At 42.5% G+C, this 13,951-nt stretch overlaps 1 long non-coding RNA gene across 1 annotated transcript in view; it reads right to left on the bottom strand.

Moving 5' to 3' along the window:
- Window positions 1–13,951, bottom strand: part of LOC138260764 (uncharacterized) — a 118,863-nt gene that overhangs the window by 41,808 nt on the left and 63,104 nt on the right. The window contains exon 2 of the long non-coding RNA XR_011198972.1: window positions 4,619–4,675. This is a non-coding gene — a long non-coding RNA (uncharacterized lncRNA). The remainder of the gene's footprint in view (window positions 1–4,618; window positions 4,676–13,951) is intronic.

Raw genomic sequence — 13,951 nt, forward strand, 5'->3', positions numbered from 1 at the left:
TATGAAAACCTGCACTCAGCTGTCCCTAGAGGTGCCCTCTTCATACATACCAACTCCTACCGTGGGCACTGACTGGCCAAAACCAGTGCACCCACCTGAGACTGAGTTCTGGCACCTGAGGTGAGACCCAATCCTTCTGAGGGCAAAGGCCTTTTCTGGCAAAAGGTGGCCCTCCTCTCTCAGGCAGGATAGACATTCCAGGGTGGGGAGTTTCAAGGGCCTTGCTGCCTTTCAAATGTGACCTGGCCTCTCCAAATGGGAGAGCAGGCCAGCCCCCAGCTCCTGAACACACCTTTGGCAGCAGGACTGGTGGGAAAACTCATATAAATTAGGAGGAGTGTCCACTTCATGCCAGCTCCACCCCTACGGTGGAAGAGCTGAAGTGGACACTACTTTTTAAATTCCTCCATTTTTATTGGAAGGAATTAGGCCAATAGGGTTAGAGCTATGCTCACTTCCCAAAGCAAGTGCTCATAAGAAGTGTGTCATCACCCAAAAGGTGAGTAGCCCATTGACTGCTACCTAGCACTCCATGTAATGCCACTAAACTCAGTATTTAGGTGGCACCCCTGAACGCTAGAACTCTGATTCTTGTCCTGTTGACCTCAGAGGAGCTGGACAACACAGAAGTAGCACCAGCAGAGAAGACTGAAGGTACCAACTGGCTTAAGCCCAGACCTACCCGCCTATCTGCAGCCCTTAAAGAGCCTACACCCAAAAGAGGACTTGTCCTTGAGCCCCACGACCTCTAAAGCCTTGGGAGGACTGCCTGCCTGCCTGCCTTCAATAAAGACCAAGCACTCCTGTGGACAGTAGACCTGTCCAAAAGAAACCAACTTCAAAGAAGAAGAAATCTGCCTGAGGAACTGTGAAACCGCCACTGGAACCACCTTTGCACCCGGTCCCAGTGCCTGAATCCAAGTGGCCCACCAGTCCAGTGAAGGTTCCCCAGCGCTTCTGAACAAGAGCCCACTATGGGATGACCCCTGCCAGACTCCAGAGTGACACCTTCAGCCTAAATCTTACGACTTCCCCTTACTGTGACCTGCTCTGTAAGCTGTTTCCGATGCCAAAAGAGATCCCTGCACCCAGAACCCCTGGGCCTTCGGGAGCTGGGCCGTCGGTGTCCCTACAACCCCTGGTATCTCTACTTACCTGGACAGCTGTAGGTTGTTCTCGCGTGACCTCCTGGCCTTAGAGTGCAGCCTGCTTCTGAAACTGATCTCCTCCATTTGATAACATAGGGCGCTCAACGTTGTGTTGGCACTCTGCAACCAGCTGCTCCTGTGCTGCTGAGGATGTAGGTTTGGTGCTGCCTTCTGACCCTGTCGGTGCTTACCTCAACCCCAGGAGACCAACCTCTTACACCACTTTTACTTACCTGTGAGTAGCGCATCTTTGTTCATCCCCTGTCTCCATTGGTTAACATTGGGTACCTGACTCTGAATTCGACCTCTGCACCCGGCCGTCCATGAGTCGCTGTGGGTGCACTCTTGGTACCGATTTGAACCTTGCCTGGATTTGACCTAAAGCCCAGAAGACTGGATTTGTGAGTTGCACTGTGTTGATTTTTGAAACTGAACGATATTTTATTTTAAAAACTGCTTACCTTGCACCAAATTTCTTTGGTTCGAAGAATATATAAAAACGACTGTAATTTTTCTAAATTGATCATGGATTTATTCTTTCAGTGTGTGTCTCATTTATTGCCTCTGTGAGTATTAAAAATGCTTAACACAACTCCTTGAAAGCATAACTGTTCGTCCACATTACCACAATAGAGCATTATACCTTTCCATTTCTGCCTCTGCAAACTTTGGTGATCCACTGGACTTTCTGTATGGTGTACTTTATTTTAGTGCATTGTATACAAAGTCTGCATCCTATAGTTCTCAACTCGAATCACATTCTACTTGTCACTGATGTGGTTCTATTCCTTCTCTCCTATGTTCATTGATCCAGTAGGTTCGGGGTGACACCATGATTAGTTAACTCATCTTCTGTTTGACTTGAATCGATTCTCCATAGTTTATTTATATCCCCAAATGGGCTACGTTTGTGATTCGCTGTTTGTATATTGGAATTTGGCATTAATAGGCTCATTTTGTGCTGATTATAAATCCACTTTTTGTATATTCATGGACCAATGCTTCCTAAATACTGATTAGTTGTGGTTGTAAACTGTCACAAACAAGTGTCTAATTCTTTGTCCTGCTTTATCCCCTAGGGAGCCAGTGTTCTTAATGACAAGAGATTTGTTCTGTCCTATTATTTTTACCATGCCACCTCCTCTTTCTGATTTTGAAACTTGATCAATTGTATAATAATTTTCCACCCACTTAGCAACAGTGTTTCTTTTATCCTCGTTGATAGTCACTCTGCTGTGCTCCAATTTTCTTTTTTTTTAGTCTCACAGATGGTGCTTCCGATGTATTTAAACCGACAAAGGCAGGACACTGAGCAGATGCCGGAACCTGCCTGGCCTAACAACACTAAAGCTGGCAAATCATAAAGATTTGTGAAGCTGACTAGAATGTAACCTCGGCTGTATAACTGCAGGGAGTTACCGTCATCCACAGTAAAGCAGTTTTCCTGCACGAGCCTTGCTTTCTGGAAATGCCACCCTTGAGTGCCTTCAGCAGGCTCTTCTTCCTCCCCAAACTTTGAACCTTGCACCGGATGAGGAAAATTAAAGAAAGAACAGGTAAAAATATAAAACTGTAAAAGAAAAATAATGGAGCACCCTATCAGTCCCTTATTGGCCAGAGATTTAGAACGGGCAGCAAAAAATAAAAAACAGGAAATCGTTTAGGGAAGGAATGGTATTAGAGGATGGGTTTGAGGTTGATTTACTAGGAAGAGAAAACAGCTTGGGAGATTCATACATGCCAACTTACAAAATATTCTCACAATGTGAGGAGGGGGTGGGGCCTTGGAGGTGATGGGGCCTAGTACTGAGAGCTAACTGAGAAGCTCTCTGCCCCTCATCAAGCCCCCGTCCCAAAAAAGACAAAGGCCCAGATTTACAAGAATCTGGTGAATAAGTACTCATGTGCCACATTTCTTGCTCCCCCACCCTACTGCCACCTAACAACACGATGGGCACACCTTATTTACAATACTTCACACCGTGGTGCACGTTAGGCCAACAGCGTCAACGTTTTTGATGCTATTGCTGTGCTTTGCTGCACTAGCGTCAAACATTTTGACGCTGGTTCAGCAAAGCGCAAGGAGGTCCATTGACTTTAATGGGTGCATCCTTTTAACGCCTGCCTTGAGCAGGTGTTTAAAAATGACGCCAAAAAAGGAGCAATTAAATCTTGCAGATTTCATTGTGCCATTTTTGCGGGCCTCCTAACCCCGGAACGCCCCCTTGCATATATTATGCCTAACGCAGGCATAATGTAGTGCAAGGGGTCGTAAAGGAGCGCAATGTATGCATTGCGTAACTTTCTAAATATGGCGCAGCGATTTTTGCTTTGTTGAGCTATATTAATGTAGAACAAAAATGGAGCTAATGTGGCACAAAGAGGCGCTAGGGCCTTGGAAATCTGGCCCAAAGATTCCTCAAGGCTGTGACTGATGTGTCTTTTAACACATTTAATGAATATTGGCTGCTTACAGCATCGAAAACGAGCTGGACCCCCACTGCTAAATGTGGCTTTTACCTCGTTTTCACTGCCATCGTGTGATTTCAGCTCCTCGCCGGGTGAGCGTGTGAAGTTAGTTGAAATCGTGTGACACAGTGACACCATGTGAGTTGGCAGTTCTGGAGATTGTTAAATATAGTGATACATATGGTAAATCTCAATATGTACGTACTGGGAGGAGGAAGAAGCTGAGGAGGTAATATCGTTTATACAGTCAAATCATTATTAAAGTGATAACCTCCATGTTCCCTAGGTGCCGACCACAATACCTCCCAGAACTTTGTTAAACTGTTCAATCATTTGCATTCAAAATTAGCCTAAGCATGATTAATTCAATTCAGATCCTAACCAACATTTACACTACAATGTCTATAACTGGGCAATCCCTGGTTTTGAAATGAGGGGCCGGTTTGATAATTATTGCAGCACAATAGTTTCCGGGGAAAATATACAAGGAGATAAGAGTATCAGCTACACGAGACTATGGCTGAAGGGATCACCAGTTTAAACGCGGAATTGATGTTCCCCATCAACAATAAAAGGTTTATGTCATGTTATAAGGCAATGCTAGGAAGTGCGTTTCTTATAAATATCCTATTCTGAAATAAATGCCGTATGGTCGTTTATCAAATGTTGTGCTCCAAAAAGTATCACGTTGATTTCCAAGAATCCATTATAAATGCAATACGTATTATTTATATCAAGTCAATTGCACGTTAACAGAAGGCGCACTTGCACTTAAGTAATTAAATGGAAAAGGGGGCTCTTGGGTATTTTTTTAATACCAGCATTTCTGCAAGCTTTATATCTATATAAATCAGTGGGTAAACATAAGCAGGAATACTTGAGAAAACATATGTTCAGAAGGTGAATGTCTATTATTTTTGGTAATGCTTTTATGCCACTGAAAGTAAGCAGCAAAATGCAGACAGATGTCGTAATATCAGATTTATCGTATGGATTCGTACCTGCTTTATTCCTTCCACAAGTAGGCATATTTCTCTGCTTGTTCTTCGATCTCTTCTCTTTTCCGTTGATCGTCATTGATAAAAAGCGAGATAGCCTTATTAGAAAGGGTTAATGCAGGAAAAACAGAGATTCACGTTGTACTGTGTAAAAGTACTGCTACCGCTATTATTAAACAACATATCACAAATACTCTTACTTAAAAAATAACTGAAAATGGATTGGCAGACGTACTAATGAATTCCTTTTGATAATGATTCAATTATGACATCATTTGGGACCTACTACTGGGTTTGGTTATTCTCAATTCCTGTTTTACTCCAAGTGTTGGCTCCTCAATTAAAACATACAATTACATCAATGCATTCGTCTTCAACACAGATTATTTTGCTTGGTGTAAAACAGAACAAACAAATATACTTGAAGTATCATTGAGAACTGACCGAAGATGAGATGAAAAAATACTTACAACAGGGGAAAAATCGGAGTTGCTTTATATGACGTGCAAGTGTTGTTGACCATAATCATAAGGCCTTTTTGAGCCTCGACACTTTCAAATTTCCTAGATACAGGATCCATCATAAATGTGGCACTGAGGACCGCAGACGTCAGTGTTATGTTCTTGCTTGATTCTATTAGCACTTTAGTTGTATTGTTTTAAAAGTAAGGGAGGTCGGATGATGAAGGAAGCAGAAACGTTTTAAGGTATGGGGGAAATGGGCTCTGCCCCAGGACCCCAACCTTTCAGGGGGGCCCCTGCTGTGTTCTGCAGAGTCTTTCCCTGATGACCTTGAAAATGTTTAAACGGGTTGCTTTAAATACCGTTTTCCTTTAATTTATTTTTAATATGGGTTATGTGTGAGCATATTACAGACATTTTGCAGAGAAATGTTCTGTTAGTTTTTCATGCAACGTCTGTTTTGAAAAAAAGTTTCTTTTAGATTACAAAAGGACCTCACATATGAGAAATGGAAGGGTGTCACTGAGATTATTTGCATTACTATTAGTGAGCTGCTGATGTATCTCAATATTGAAAACACAGTCACTATCCCTGAAAATTAGATGCAAACACATTTAGAATTTGGACAAGTGTGCCTGTGCACTGTCAGTGACCTGGTCAAGGAGGGAAAGTGAGAGCTAACATTGAATCATACATTCAAAGCAGTTCTAACCAGGGGCCACACAAAATACATTTGGTTCAGGGCTCCCAAAACCCTTAAGATGTCCCTGGAAGGAAGGAGTGTGGAATGTCTAGATCTTCCTGTTGGAATAAAATACCTACCTTCTTCGGAGGTGTGGTTTTCCTGTAGCCTAATTACATCACTACATTGAGCTACTTCCCTCCCTGAGAAGAATCCATGTGTGTTGAAACTGCAAGTGCTCTGAAGCATTAATGTCTACATGAGGCAGGACAATTGACATCTTTGCACTAGTTCTCCTTGATGCAGCAGTGGATGGAGAAGCGAGAAACAGTGTGGCCAATTACAGTATAGCTAACTTTGGAGTTAATGGGTTATTAGCAGATAAAGCTCTTCATGAGAGGTGCAAATGCAGTGGAATACAGGATGCATTCAGCCCAAGGTGCAAGAGCTTTGATGGACTGATGACACTGCACCCCTGCTCAGCACTAAGCCCATTGACCACTTGGTGCATTTCAAACCTCACAGTGGAGAAAAATCTGGGCCAAAGAATCAATATTTCTTGTGTTGAGTCATTGTGGGTACCATGCCACAGTATCCAGGGAGGTAATTTGGATAGCTGACTCTAACAGCATGGCTTATAAGTAGAGGGTATAATAAGGATTTGGGAAATTTTGGGAAATTGTTTGTGTTCTTCCTGCACTATACATTTTTATCAGTCATACACATATCTATTTGAAGTGTGCCACAACCCATAAATGTAAGCACTATAGTGACATGCACACCTTATTCCTCTGCAGAGAATTTTTTGTGATCTGGTGTCATGACCCCTAAATCTGAGTTCTACATTGACACGCACCTGATAAGAAAGGCATTGTTCTTGACTCATCCTTCAGTGCTTTAATGCAGAAGCATATTTCCTACTGATTACTGTTTTTGTACTCTTCAAACCGTCCGTGGCAAACATTCTCTCCGTTACACAGTTTTTAATGGCTGTATGTTTGTTAAGGTATTTACATTTGATTTTCATGAAAGGCTGCTGTGACTATGATAGGAGAACATCATTTACTATGTGTAACTGTTTTCTGGTCATTTTTTAAATCTTTGTGTAGCATCTCGTTTATGCAGATGGTAAATGCACCACCACGTTTTTTGGAATCAGAGGGTCATCCACCAATAGCATGGTGGCAACAGCTAGATAGATTTGAGACCTTTGTGATCTATGTGTTATTGGGGTGTCCAGTTTCAGGCTACAGAAGAAGACATCTCTACTTGTGCACTTGTTGGGCTTTGTAGGTAAGGCAATCCACAAACACCTCCCAGACTTCCTTTTACAGGAGAAGGAAGTTCTTGATGAGTATTTAGAGGCTCAGAAGGAAGTGGAAAGCCACTGTGATTTTCAACTAAGCAGTGGCATTGAGACATTTTTGAAGAGAAGCTAGAGGCAAAAAGACAATTGACAGATTAACTAAGGATAACAAACAAAGGGAAAGGAAGTGTTTTAGCTGCAAAATATTTGGCTGACAATTTGATGCTGACGGAAGCGGCTTTGATGGTCACCTGTCTCCATTTGTTGTTGAGGCAGAAAGTTGGCAAAAAGTTACCACTTCTTGCAATGAGGGAAAAGGAGGAGTATACTCCAACATCAGTTGAGCATCTTGGACCTGGGGAGGAGGGCACCACTTGGGGGTGAATACTCACCCCAACAGAGGTAAGCATCAGGGTCCAGTCAGGTCCAGTTGGAACTTAGCTGAGCTGTTGAATGGAAAGAGGCCTATGGAAGCTTGTTGTGGCCCAGCAGCACAAACAGGAGGTCAGCAAATTGACCCTTGGAATTGTGTCTGGGGTCCTGGATTAATGACAGACCGGCCCAGTCTTCCTTCAGGTTATTCAGACAGGGGAGGAGTCCTACTTTTGATTCTTCACAGGTACAAAAGTGTTCTGAGGAGATGCCTGTGGGCCCACATGTATATCCATTGTCAGCCTGTGGTAGAGGGAAAACCTTTGCCCACTCCCTAAATCAGCTTTGGTCAGTTCTTCCCCTCCCACTGGGTTTGCAGCCAGTTTGTCTACAGAGACAAAAGGAAGGCAGGCCTGTGTGTCACCTTCATCTAACAGGTTAGAGATCCTTTGAAGCTGAGGAAGGGGTTGGGCAAGGCCAGAGGGCATCTTATCAAGTAAGGAGACCCTCTTTCCACACCCAGAACCCTTTGTCCATTTTCTAGCAGCAATACACATCTCACCAAAGGGGATCCATCAGGCGGCAGGTTTCAAAATGTAATTTCCAAAATAATAATATATAATCCGACTCAACCATGAAGTTGGATTTCAAATTACTATTAAAATTAGTCTGAAGCATTTTCCAAGCTATTACTAAACTAAGGGGCAGATTTAAGAACCCCTAGCGCGACCGGAATGTCTTGTTTCGTGATGCTCTGGTTGCAACCACTGCTCCATATTTACAAGGTGTAATGCCATTTTTTGTGGCGTTATTCCTCCTTGTAAATATGGACCCCCTCCGATACAGTTTTCTGCATCAGAGGGGCGTGCAATGGGTTTTGCAGTGGGTGTTCCACCGCAACACCCATTGTTTTTGAACATTCCTCAGATTTATGAGTTGTTGTAAACCTGAGGCAGTACCAAAAAGTAACGTCACCCCAGGGGTGGTGTTAGCATGGCAAAACGAGGAGGAATGCTTTTATTTATCCTTGGTTTTTGTTTTTTCTATGAATGCTGCACTCTGCAGCACCCGTAGAAGCAAAATGCCACGGGTGATTGTTTTTTGTGCAGGAAGGTGTCCCTTCCTGCACATAAATATTCATTCTGAAATGACACTTTGGTACTTCTATGTGTGCTGCATTTTGCAGCACACATAGGAGTGCCGAATCGCCATAATAGATTGTTTATGTGCAGGAAGGAACACTTTCCTGCACATAAAAAATCTTTCCCCTCAACTCAGACACCCTTGCACTATGGTGCAAGGATGCCTGTGTTGATGCAGGGAGCTTAATTTAGTGCCGGTGCAGGGGAAATAGAAGGGTGCGCCGTATTCCTGTAAAAACAGCGCATCTCTGCGTTTCAAAAGTGGCACAGCGTGGCGCTGCTATTTTTGGCACAGAACCACACTGCGCCACTTTTGAATAAATCAGGGCCTAAGTATATCACATACTAAATTTAGTAGTGTAAATCAGAGTTAACCTATTGGAGAGCCAGCCTTGCCACAGTGAAAAACAACTTTGAATGTTTTTCCCTTCCAGGTCGTGTAAACCATTAATTATAGAAGTTCTATTTTTAAAACCTTCACTTTGCCATTTGGACAAGTGGGCATACCTTAGGGGTGCCTTATAAGAATTAGAAAGGAAGGTTTAAACCTGACAAAGACAAAAGGTTTATATTGGGCACCCAGGTTGTAGAGGCCAGCATGGAAATATGTTTTACAATGCTACTTTAGTGGGTGGCCCAGTGAATGTCGCAGCCCACAAGAGGCATTTAATTTTAAGGCCCTGTGTACTAGGGACATGTAAGTATATTAAACGTGCCAATTAGGTGCATGACAAACCATGTTTAAAACGGAGAGCACAAACATGTTACCACTGGTTAGCAGGGTTAAAGTACACAGAGTCCAATAGACAACAAAAATGGGTTCAGTAAAAGAACTCAAAAGATATAGGGAAATACCATGAAAATATGTAATTTCCAAAACTTGAAAATTGTTTAATGGCAGCAGTAGAAGTGGAACTTACTGTGGTATGTCCTGACCGTGAGTGAAGTGAAACTGAGGCAAGATGAGCCTAAACAGTTGATGGCCCATATCATGGTATGTTGGCCCTAAGTAGAAAGTTTGCTTTGTGTTTTTGGTGGTTTTATTTGGAGGAAAATATTAATGAGCATGTTGGGAGGTGTGTGGTTTGTGATAATTGTGAAAAGGGGCCGAGCTTGTCCATGCACCCTTTACAGCCCATCAAATTTCAATTTGAAGCATGGGTATAAACACTGAATAATAACTTTGTTGACCCATTCAATAAATTACCGACACAGAGTTGTTTTACCTTTGTCCTGAATTTCAATTATATAAAGTAGCCTGAAGTCCGGCTGTTGTTAAATCTATGACCAGTAGGAACGGAGAGTTTTTGAAAGAATGACTTTCTACATAAGGATCTCCAGATTTTTTGGTCTCTGATAATGATATTCAGTTTGTGTGTAATTAAGTGGAATCCTTTCTGGTCCCAGCAGGTTTTAAGTACTTGAAGAGCTGTTTTTATTGTTTATAGGCAAATGGTCAGGTCAGAAGCATGATTAGAGTACTACCTAAATGCATAGAGTGGATGTAGTCCAATGATCGTAACATTTATTATGCAGTCCTGTTCATGTTGTGGTTTTATCACACCACACCACATTCTGTCATCAAAGTTTCCCCTTTATGTTGGTGCACAGAAGAAAACCTGTTGTTTAGCACTTGAATGTTGATATGGCTGAAGCAAGGGAACTCATTAAGGGAATAAGAGAATATAGTCAGGAATAGTTCAGAAGAAGCCCAGGGAAAACTAAGTTATTTGAGAACAAGACAGTTGAATGTCCAAACAGTTAAAAATAGAAAATGTGGTTTGCATCAAAAGGCAATGCAGTGTAAAGAAGGGGGACTATGTGTATTCACCGTACATACTGGATAATGCATGGTGTCCAAACTAGATAACCACACGTAGCTACACTGATACTCTATATCCATAAATCATTTGATTCCCTTCACTTGGGAATACTTATTCACAGTTCTGGCATGCATCTTCTGACCTTACCTTACTAGGCTGGTCTGCCTGCTATGCACCTACCCCACTGCAAGGACTCACTTTTGTCTGTCTCACTCCCACCTGGTTCGGTGAGGTACCAGACAGACTTTCCCCTATGGCACCTCTTCTATTTGCACTGGTGATAGAGCCTTTAGTAGCCAGGGCACAAGCAGGCAGAAAGGAATGGAGAATCTCTGTTATCAAATGACACACATGCAATTTCACTCTACCCTTGACATCCTACTTTATTTAATGGACGTCACCTCGGATCTCACCTCAGTAGCCTAGTGTTAAGACTAGCTGGGGCAAATCCTTTTTGATGTGATTGCAGTCTGGGGCAATGCTGCAGACTATTCATCTGGGTAGGTGTCCTCTCCAATGGAAACCCTCACCCTTCCCCAACTTGGGCATCTGCATTTTCCATGCCTTCTCTTACCTTCTCAATGGTAATATGTGGGCAGCAGTCACCTCAGGTAGATCTCACCTGCCTTTCTAGAGATCCCTCCCTCTATCAGTGGCAGGCTGCATAGCCATCATTAAAATTATAATACTTCTTCACTTACTATATTACTTCATGAACTTTCCAGTGATTCTCCCTCCATTCTTTTTTTGAGAACTCCACATTATTTTTTGGGGCGCTCTGTTGGCACAATTCACTTGACAAGTAGCCCTGCATAGCCTTCAATTACCCTCAGATCAGGGGGCATTGGAGCTCCAAACTTTGTACACAGCTACCTGGTGGTCCAATGACAGTGACTTTCATGCTTGCTGGTGGGCCGGTTTCTGGAGGACACAGAATCAGTTAACTCTCCTCTGTTCTGCAACACTCTCCTCTGACTCCCCTCTTGTCCTGTAAGTAGCACTCTCCGTTATGATGAAAGCAATTCATTTTATTAAACATCTACCTCTGTACCCTGAAGTGGTCCCGCTTCTCTGACTCCCGACTTGGAGGGGTCACCTCTCAAGACAACAACTATGTATATGTGAGGAGGATGAGCTATCAACCCTGGGAGATCTATATCAAAGGCTACTAGGGGATCATGCCTCTCAGCCATCACAGAAACTCAAGAACACTCCCCACAGTGGATCCCTCTCCTGCTACCTCGCACAAGCCCCAACTCCCCTTGTTCTTCCCACCCATAAATAAGTGACAGATCAGAGAGTTTGATTTTTGTTTGCAATTTCTTCCGGATAGTAACTGAACATGACCAGATTGCATGTATAGCAAAATACAGTATTGTTATCAGTTACATGAATGTTATTACTGTATGTGTATTTGAAAAACTCAATAATAAATGTTAAAAAACAAGGTGATAAAATATAAGTACCAATCCCTATAAATGTGCAGCGTCGTTGACTACTTGAAACAAGCTACATAAATTAAGCATTGCCATCTGCACCACTTAATATGTACAGTGAAATGAGAATGAAGGGTATATTCACTTCCATCGCTTTTCTAGATAATTTCTTCCACATTTCATGTGTAACATCACAATGTCATTTTAAATCAATGGATATGGGTTTGCATTGTCTGGGTGTCTTACTGATGCAAATCACAAATCAAAATGGGATAATGAAGGTCATAAGGTCCCCTGAGAAGTAGGTCAGGGTTGAGGGCTGTTAAGGGTAAATGTGCAATCCAAAGCATTTCGCCCTGATGTTAGAAGGGATGCAGAACCTAAGGTCTCAAGGGCGCTAAAGAAACTGGTAGCCACAGAAGCAAAAATTATGCTACATGGTTCAGAATCCACTGTAATGGAAGAAAGATGACTGGATCACTTGGTGAAAATGTCAGAAAATTCCTTGGGGATCAAGCAGTGATCCAATTAGTGCTTTATTTGAGACAGTGGCTTTCGGTGCTTGGCACAAGCAATTAAATGTCAGCACCAGCTCTTCTAACAGTCCACCACAAGGTGCTGCAGTCTGTCTAATTTTGAGATGAGCACAAGTGTCTTTAATAAGTCAATGTACGTTAAAAAAGAATGCAATCTGCTGTTCATACCATTATTAAAGCTTTAAGTAGCCTGGAATAGTCTAAATTGTCATTCTTGTAAGAGTGCGATGGTTAGTAGTTGTGTTGGTACTCTCATTGGTAGCACTAGCAAGGGCAATGGGGTATGCAGGCTGTAGTGACCTCCCGAAAAGGACGTTGCCACTTCCTTTTTTACAAATTAAGCACTAAGTCCAACTGAGAAGGGTAGAATATACATATAAGTAAGATTGGATAATTATGTTCCTTGTAGAAAACTTCATAAGTATTTTAGGCTCTAAATTCCAAGAAAGTGTGTGTGCCCACCAACTTTGAAGTCTACCTATTTAAGTACTTCACTCAGGTGAGGATACCTAGAATTTAGTGAAAATCTAATATGATTGTGGAGAAGTTTGTGGTACTGAAGTCTTTTTTACAAACTAAATTGGTTCCCACGTGAAAGAATGGCTCTTTCTTTGACCTTGCTTGTTATCATCCAATGTCACTACTAAACCATCTATTTAGGTTCTGTCATAAGCTCCTGTACTTTATATCACAAGAGCCTGCCTGTTAGACCTGACAGCCTTAGGGTGGTCACCCCTAACTTTTTGCCTGCCTCCCTCCACTTTTTAGACACTGTTTTTGCTGGTTTTAAGACTCTGTACACTTTACCACTGCTAACCCAGTGCTAAAGTGCATATGCTCTCTCCCTTTAAACAAGGTAACATTGGATCATACCCAATTGGACCATTTAATTTACTTATAAGTCCCTAGTAAAGCACACTATATGTGCCCAGGGCCTGGAGATTAAATGCTACTAGTGGGCCTGCAGCACAGATTGTGCCACCCACTTCAGTAGCCCCTTAACCTTGTCTCAGGCCTGCCATTGCAAGGCGTGTGTGTGCAGTTTCACTGCCAATTTGACTTGGCATTTAAATGTACTTGCCAAGCCTAAAACCCCCCTTTTCCTACATATAAGGCACCCCTAGGGTATGCCCTGGGTAACCCCTAGGAATTGGTGCTGTGTAGGCAAAAGGCAGGACATGTACCAGTGTAGTTTACATGTCTTGGTAGTATAAAACTCCTAAATTAGTTTTTACACTGCTGTGAGGCCTGCTCCCTTCATAGGCTAACATTGGAGCTGCCCTCATACATTGTTTGAGTGGTAGCTGCTGATCTGAAAGGAGTAGGAAGGTCATAGTATGGCCAGAATGGTGATGTCAAATTCTGCTGACTGGTGAAGTTGGATTTAATATTACTATTTTAGAAATTCCACTTTTAGAAAGTGAGCATTTCTCTGCACGTAAATCTTTCTGTGCCTTACAATCCATATCTGGCTGGGTTTAATTGACAGCTCCTTGTGCATTCACTCAGACACACCCCAAACCCAGGATACTCAGCCTCACTTGCATACATCTGCATTTTGAATGGGCCTTCCTGGGC

Source organism: Pleurodeles waltl, chromosome 10, assembly GCF_031143425.1.
Source record: "Pleurodeles waltl isolate 20211129_DDA chromosome 10, aPleWal1.hap1.20221129, whole genome shotgun sequence".
Taxonomy (NCBI): Eukaryota; Metazoa; Chordata; class Amphibia; order Caudata; family Salamandridae; genus Pleurodeles; species Pleurodeles waltl.